Source organism: Leptodactylus fuscus, unplaced genomic scaffold, assembly GCF_031893055.1.
Source record: "Leptodactylus fuscus isolate aLepFus1 unplaced genomic scaffold, aLepFus1.hap2 HAP2_SCAFFOLD_1252, whole genome shotgun sequence".
In the NCBI taxonomy this organism is placed as follows: Eukaryota; Metazoa; Chordata; class Amphibia; order Anura; family Leptodactylidae; genus Leptodactylus; species Leptodactylus fuscus.
The window spans coordinates 1-7,500 of NW_027440091.1; positions in this window are offsets into that span (position 1 = coordinate 1).

Here is a 7,500-nt window from a genome sequence, read left to right on the forward strand (position 1 = left end):
TCTACGTTGCCATCCGGTGGATTTTTAGCAAATTGCAGCTTTCCATAGCAAATTGCAGCTTTCCATAGCAAATTGCAGCTTTCCACCTGCTAGGGACTTATCCTCTGGCTTTACCCAGGCTGGGGTGGCCCTGGGTCGGCCTGGCTTTTTTCCCAGCCGCCTGGGACGATCTCTCCCTCTCTCCTGGAACCCCGGGCCGGCCTGCCGCCCTCAGGCTTAGCCCCCTGGGTCTCCTGGAAGTGTCTCCCTCTGGAAGTCACTTAGCAGAACGCAGCCTACCGCCTTGCTAGGGACTTAGCCTCTGGCTTTACCCAGGCTAGGGTAGCCCTGGGTCGGCCTGGCTTTTTTCCCAGCCGCCCGGGACGATCTCTCCCTCTCTCCTGGAACCCTGGGCCGGCCTGCCGCCCTCAGGCTTAGCCCCCTGGGTCGCCTGGAAGTGGCGCCGCCTTGTGGACGAGCCGGGGAGAGCGGCTCTCCGTTGCCATCCGGTGGATTTTTAGCAGAATGCAGCCTGCAACCCGAGTGCTGGCGCCGCCTTGTGGACGAGCCGGGGACCGCGGCTCTCCGTTGCCATCCGGTGGATTTTTAGCAGAATGCAGCCTTCCACCTGCTAGGGACTTAGCCTCCGGCATGTATCCAGGCTCGGGTAGCCCTGGGTAGGCCTGGCTTTCCCAGCCGCCTGGGACAATCTCTCCCTCTCTCCTGGAGCCCATGGCCGGCCTGCCGCCCTCAGGCTTAGCCCCCTGGGTTTCCTGGAAGCGTCTACCTCTGGTAGACACTTAGCAGAATGCAGCCTTCCACCTGCTAGGGACTTAGCCTCCGGCATGTACCCAGGCTCGGGTAGCCCTGGGTAGGCCTGGCTTTCCCAGCCGCCTGGGACGATCTCTCCCTCTCTCCTGGAACCCTGGGCCGGCCTGCCGCCCTCAGGCTTAGCCCCCTGGGTCGCCTGGAAGTGGCGCCGCCTTGTGGACAAGCGGGGGAGAGCGGCTCTCCGTTGCCATCCGGTGGATTTTTAGCAGAATGCAGCCTGCAACCCGAGTGCTGGCGCCGCCTTGTGGACGAGCCGGGGACCGCGGCTCTCCGTTGCCATCCGGTGGATTTTTAGCAGATTGCAGCCTTCCACCTGCTAGGGACTTAGCCTCCGGCATGTACCCAGGCTCGGGTAGCCCTGGGTAGGCCTGGCTTTTTTCCCAGCCGCCTGGGACGAACTCTCCCTCTCTCCTGGAACCCTGGGCCGGCCTGCCGCCCTCAGGCTTAGCCCCCTGGGTCTCCTGGAAGTGTCTCCCTCTGGAAGTCACTTAGCAGAACGCAGCCTGCCGCCTGCTAGGGACTTAGCCTCTGGCTTTACCCAGGCTAGGGTAGCCCTGGGTCGGCCTGGCTTTTTTCCCAGCCGCCTGGGACGATCTCTCCCTCTCTCCTGGAACCCTGGGCCAGCCTGCCGCCTCAGGCTTAGCCCCCTGGGTTGCCTGGAAGTGGTGCCCTCTTGGTAGACACTTAGCAGATTGCAGCCTTCCACCTGCTAGGGACTTAGCCTCTGGCATTACCCAGGCTCGGGTCGGCCTGGCTGTCCCAGCCGCCTGGGACGATCTCTCCCTCTCTCCTGGAACCCTGGGCCGGCCTGCCGCCCTCAGGCTTAGCCCCCTGGGTCGCCTGGAAGTGGCGCCGCCTTGTGGACAAGCGGGGGAGAGCGGCTCTCCGTTGCCATCCGGTGGATTTTTAGCAGAATGCAGCCTGCAACCCGAGTGCTGGCGCCGCCTTGTGGACGAGCCGGGGACCGCGGCTCTCCGTTGCCATCCGGTGGATTTTTAGCAGATTGCAGCCTTCCACCTGCTAGGGACTTAGCCTCTGGCATTACCCAGGCTCGGGTAGGCCTGGCTGTCCCAGCCGCCTGGGACGATCTCTCCCTCTCTCCTGGAACCCTGGGCCGGCCTGCCACCTCAGGCTTAGCCCCCTGGGTCGCCTGGAAGTGGCGCCGCCTTGTGGGCAAGCGGGGGAGAGCGGCTCTCCGTTGCCATCCGGTGGATTTTTAGCAGAATGCAGCCTGCAACCCGAGTGCTGGCGCCGCCTTGTGGACGAGCCGGGGACTGCGGCTCTCCGTTGCCATCCGGTGGATTTTTAGCAGATTGCAGCCTTCCACCTGCTAGGGACTTAGCCTCTGGCATTACCCAGGCTCGGGTAGGCCTGGCTTTCCCAGCCGCCTGGGACCATCTCTCCCTCCCTCCTGGAACCCATGGCCAGCCTGCCGCCTCAGGCTTAGCCCCCTGGGTCTCCTGGAAGTGTCGCCCTCTGGTAGACACTTAGCAGAACGCAGCCTTCCACCTGTTAGGGACTTAGCCTCCGGCATGTACCCAGGCTCGGGTAGCCCTGGGTAGGCCTGGCTCTCCCAGCCGCCTGGGACGGTCTCTCCCTCTCTCCTGGAACCCTGGGCCAGCCTGCCGCCTCAGGCTTAGCCCCCTGGGTCTCCTGGAAGTGTCGCCCTCTGGTAGACACTTAGCAGAATGCAGCCTTCCACCTGCTAGGGACTTAGCCTCCGGCATGTACCCCGGCTCGGGTAGCCCTGGGTAGGCCTGGCTCTCCCAGCCGCCTGGGACGGTCTCTCCCTCTCTCCTGGAACCCTGGGCCAGCCTGCCGCCTCAGGCTTAGCCCCCTGGGTCTCCTGGAAGTGTCTCCCTCTGGAAGACACTTAGCAGAACGCAGCCTGCCACCTGCTAGGGACTTAGCCTCTGGCTTTACCCAGGCTTGGGTAGCCCTGGGTCGGCCTGGCTTTTTTCCCAGCCGCCCGGGACGATCTCTCCCTCTCTCCTGGAACCCTGGGCCGGCCTGCCACCTCAGGCTTAGCCCCCTGGGTCGCCTGGAAGTGGCGCCGCCTTGTGGATGAGCCGGGGAGAGCGGCTCTACGTTGCCATCCGGTGGATTTTTAACAGAATGCAGCCTGCAACCCGAGTGCTGGCGCCGCCTTGTGGACGAGCCGGGGACTGCGGCTCTCCGTTGCCATCCGGTGGATTTTTAGCAGATTGCAGCCTGCCAGCTGCTAGGGACTAAGTCTCTGGCGTTACCCAGGCTCGGGTAGCCCTGGCTTTCCCAGCCGCCTGGGACAATCTCTCCCTCCCTCCTGGAACCCATGGCCGGCCTGCCGCCCTCAGGCTTAGCCCCCTGGGTCTCCTGGAAGTGTCTCCCTCTGGAAGACACTTAGCAGAACGCAGCCTGCCACCTGCTAGGGACTTAGCCTCTGGCTTTGCCCAGGCTCGGGTAGCCCTGGGTCGGCCTGGCTTTTTTCCCAGCCGCCCGGGACGATCTCTCCCTCCCTCCTGGAACCCTGGGCCAGCCTGCCGCCTCAGGCTTAGCCCCCTGGGTCTCCTGGAAGTGTCGCCCTCTGGTAGACACTTAGCAGAATGCAGCCTTCCACCTGCTAGGGACTTAGCCTCCGGCATGTACCCCGGCTCGGGTAGCCCTGGGTAGGCCTGGCTCTCCCAGCCGCCTGGGACGGTCTCTCCCTCTCTCCTGGAACCCTGGGCCAGCCTGCCGCCTCAGGCTTAGCCCCCTGGGTCTCCTGGAAGTGTCGCCCTCTGGTAGACACTTAGCAGAATGCAGCCTTCCACCTGTTAGGGACTCAGCCTCCGGCATGTACCCAGGCTTGGGTAGCCCCAGCCCGGCCTGGCGCTCGCCGCAGGAAGGCCTCCTCGGGGGCTCCGTTTTTTTGGGGGGTTTTTTTTGTCAAAGTGTCTACGGAAGTGGAAGTTCTCTCAGGGGGAAGCTCCCCTCGGACCCTGCCCAGGAGGGTGAGCCCCGGCCCGGCTTGCCTCCCCTAGGCCCGCCCGCTCCGGAACCCGGTTCTCCCTGCAGACCCCGCCTCGGGGCAACCCTCCAGCTCCCCATCTCCCGGCAGCCGGGGTCAAATACAGCACCACCTCTTCCTTCCGCTGGCCCTCAAGAGTCCTCACCGCTCCCCCAGGCAGGCTTCCACGGGAGGCCGATCGGACCCCGCCATTAAGCCCCCTGACAAACGGCCGTCCCTGGAAGTCTCTCCGGGGCCGACTATTAAGTCCCACCGCCGACCCTCCGGGGCCGACTATTAAGTCCCACCGCCGACCCTCCGGGGCCGACTATTAAGTCCCACCGCCGACCCTCCGGGGCCGACTATTAAGTCCCACCGCCGACCCTCCGGGGCCGACTATTAAGTCCCACCGCCGACCCTCCGGGGCCGACTATTAAGTCCCACCGCCGACCCTCCGGGGCCGACTATTAAGTCCCACCGCCGACCCTCCGGGGCCGACTATTAAGTCCCACCGCCGACCCTCCGGGGCCGACTATTAAGTCCCACCGCCGACCCTCCGGGGCCGACTATTAAGTCCCACCGCCGACCCTCCGGGGCCGACTATTAAGTCCCACCGCCGACCCTCCGGGGCCGACTATTAAGTCCCACCGCCGACCCTCCGGGGCCGACTATTAAGTCCCACCGCCGACCCTCCGGGGCCGACTATTAAGTCCCACCGCCGACCCTCCGGGGCCGACTATTAAGTCCCACCGCCGACCCTCCGGGGCCGACTATTAAGTCCCACCGCCGACCCTCCGGGGCCGACTATTAAGTCCCACCGCCGACCCTCCGGGGCCGACTATTAAGTCCCACCGCCGACCCTCCGGGGCCGACTATTAAGTCCCACCGCCGACCCTCCGGGGCCGACTATTAAGTCCCACCGCCGACCCTCCGGGGCCGACTATTAAGTCCCACCGCCGACCCTCCGGGGCCGACTATTAAGTCCCACCGCCGACCCTCCGGGGCCGACTATTAAGTCCCACCGCCGACCCTCCGGGGCCGACTATTAAGCCCACTGCCAGAGATAGCACTCATGGGAATCTCTCTGGGCCCGACTATTAAGTCCAACTGTGACTTATGCTTGGAAATGTGACTTATGCTTGGAAATGTGACTTATGCTGGCAAATGTGACTTATGCTGGCAAATGTGACTTATGCTGGCAAATGTGACTTATGCTGGCAAATGTGACTTATGCTGGGAAATGTGACTTGTCCTCCCAAATGTGACTTATGCTGGCAAATGTGACTTATGCTGGCAAATGTGACTTATGCTGGCAAATGTGACTTATGCTGGCAAATGTGACTTATGCTGGCAAATGTGACTTATGCTGGCAAATGTGACTTATGCTGGGAAATGTGACTTGTCCTCCCAAATGTGACTTATGCTGGCAAATGTGACTTATGCTGGCAAATGTGACTTATGCTGGCAAATGTGACTTATGCTGGCAAATGTGACTTATGCTGGCAAATGTGACTTATGCTGGCAAATGTGACTTATGCTGGCAAATGTGACTTATGCTGGCAAATGTGACTTATGCTGGCAAATGTGACTTGTCCTCCCAAATGTGACTTATGCTGGGAAATGTGACTTGTCCTCCCAAATGTGACTTATGCTGGCAAATGTGACTTGTCCGCCCGAATGTGACTTATCCAGCTAAATGAGACTTCTCCCTAAGCTGAGCTCCAGGGAGGGTAGCTGGTAGACTGGGGGCTTAATCTTCAGCTTCTACCGGGCTTATGGAGCCCTGAGTCGGCCTGGCTCTCCCAGCCGCCGGGGACAATCTCTCCCTCTCTCCTGGAACCCTGGGCCAGCCTGCCGCCTCAGGCTCGCCCCCCTGGGTCTCCTGGAAGTGGCGCCGCCTTGTGGACGAGCCGGGGAGAGCGGCTCTCCGTTGCCATCCGGTGGATTTTTAGCAGAATGCAGCCTGCAACCTGAATGCTGGCGCCGCCTTGTGGACAAGCCGGGGAGCGCGCCTCTCCGTTGCCATCCGGTGGATTTTTAGCAGATTGCAGCCTTCCACCTGCTAGGGACTTAGCCTCCGGCGTTACCCAGGCTCGGGTAGCCCTGGGTAGGCCTGGCTTTCCCAGCCGCCTGGGACAATCTCTCCCTCTCTCCTGGAACCCTGGGCCTGCCTGCCGCCTCAGGCTTAGCCCCCTGGGTTGCCTGGAAGTGGTGCCCTCTTGGTAGACACTTAGCAGAATGCAGCCTGCCACCTGCTAGGGACTGAGCCTCCGGCATTACCGAGGCTCGGGTAGCCCTGGGTAGGCCTGGCTCTCCCAGCCGCCTGGGACAATCTCTCCCTCTCTCCTGGAACCCTGGGCCAGCCTGCCGCCTCAGGCTCGCCCCCCTGGGTCTCCTGGAAGTGGCGCCGCCTTGTGGACGAGCCGGGGAGAGCGGCTCTCCGTTGCCATCCGGTGGATTTTTAGCAGAATGCAGCCTGCAACCTGAATGCTGGCGCCGCCTTGTGGACAAGCCGGGGAGCGCGCCTCTCCGTTGCCATCCGGTGGATTTTTAGCAGATTGCAGCCTTCCACCTGCTAGGGACTTAGCCTCCGGCGTTACCCAGGCTCGGGTAGCCCTGGGTAGGCCTGGCTTTCCCAGCCGCCTGGGACAATCTCTCCCTCTCTCCTGGAACCCTGGGCCTGCCTGCCGCCTCAGGCTTAGCCCCCTGGGTTGCCTGGAAGTGGTGCCCTCTTGGTAGACACTTAGCAGAATGCAGCCTGCCACCTGCTAGGGACTGAGCCTCCGGCATTACCCAGGCTCGGGTAGCCCTGGGTAGGCCTGGCTCTCCCAGCCGCCTGGGACAATCTCTCCCTCTCTCCTGGAACCCTGGGCCAGCCTGCCGCCTCAGGCTCGCCCCCCTGGGTCTCCTGGAAGTGGCGCCGCCTTGTGGACGAGCCGGGGAGAGCGGCTCTCCGTTGCCATCCGGTGGATTTTTAGCAGAATGCAGCCTGCAACCTGAATGCTGGCGCCGCCTTGTGGACAAGCCGGGGAGCGCGCCTCTCCGTTGCCATCCGGTGGATTTTTAGCAGATTGCAGCCTTCCACCTGCTAGGGACTTAGCCTCCGGCGTTACCCAGGCTCGGGTAGCCCTGGGTAGGCCTGGCTTTCCCAGCCGCCTGGGACAATCTCTCCCTCTCTCCTGGAACCCTGGGCCTGCCTGCCGCCTCAGGCTTAGCCCCCTGGGTTGCCTGGAAGTGGTGCCCTCTTGGTAGACACTTAGCAGAATGCAGCCTGCCACCTGCTAGGGACTGAGCCTCCGGCATTACCCAGGCTCGGGTAGCCCTGGGTAGGCCTGGCTTTCCCAGCCGCCTGGGACAATCTCTCCCTCTCTCCTGGAACCCTGGGCCTGCCTGCCGCCTCAGGCTTAGCCCCCTGGGTTGCCTGGAAGTGGTGCCCTCTTGGTAGACACTTAGCAGAATGCAGCCTGCCACCTGCTAGGGACTGAGCCTCCGGCATTACCCAGGCTCGGGTAGCCCTGGGTAGGCCTGGCTCTCCCAGCCGCCTGGGACAATCTCTCCCTCTCTCCTGGAACCCTGGGCCAGCCTGCCGCCTCAGGCTCGCCCCCCTGGGTCTCCTGGAAGTGGCGCCGCCTTGTGGACGAGCCGGGGAGAGCGGCTCTCCGTTGCCATCCGGTGGATTTTTAGCAGAATGCAGCCTGCAACCTGAATGCTGGCGCCGCCTTGTG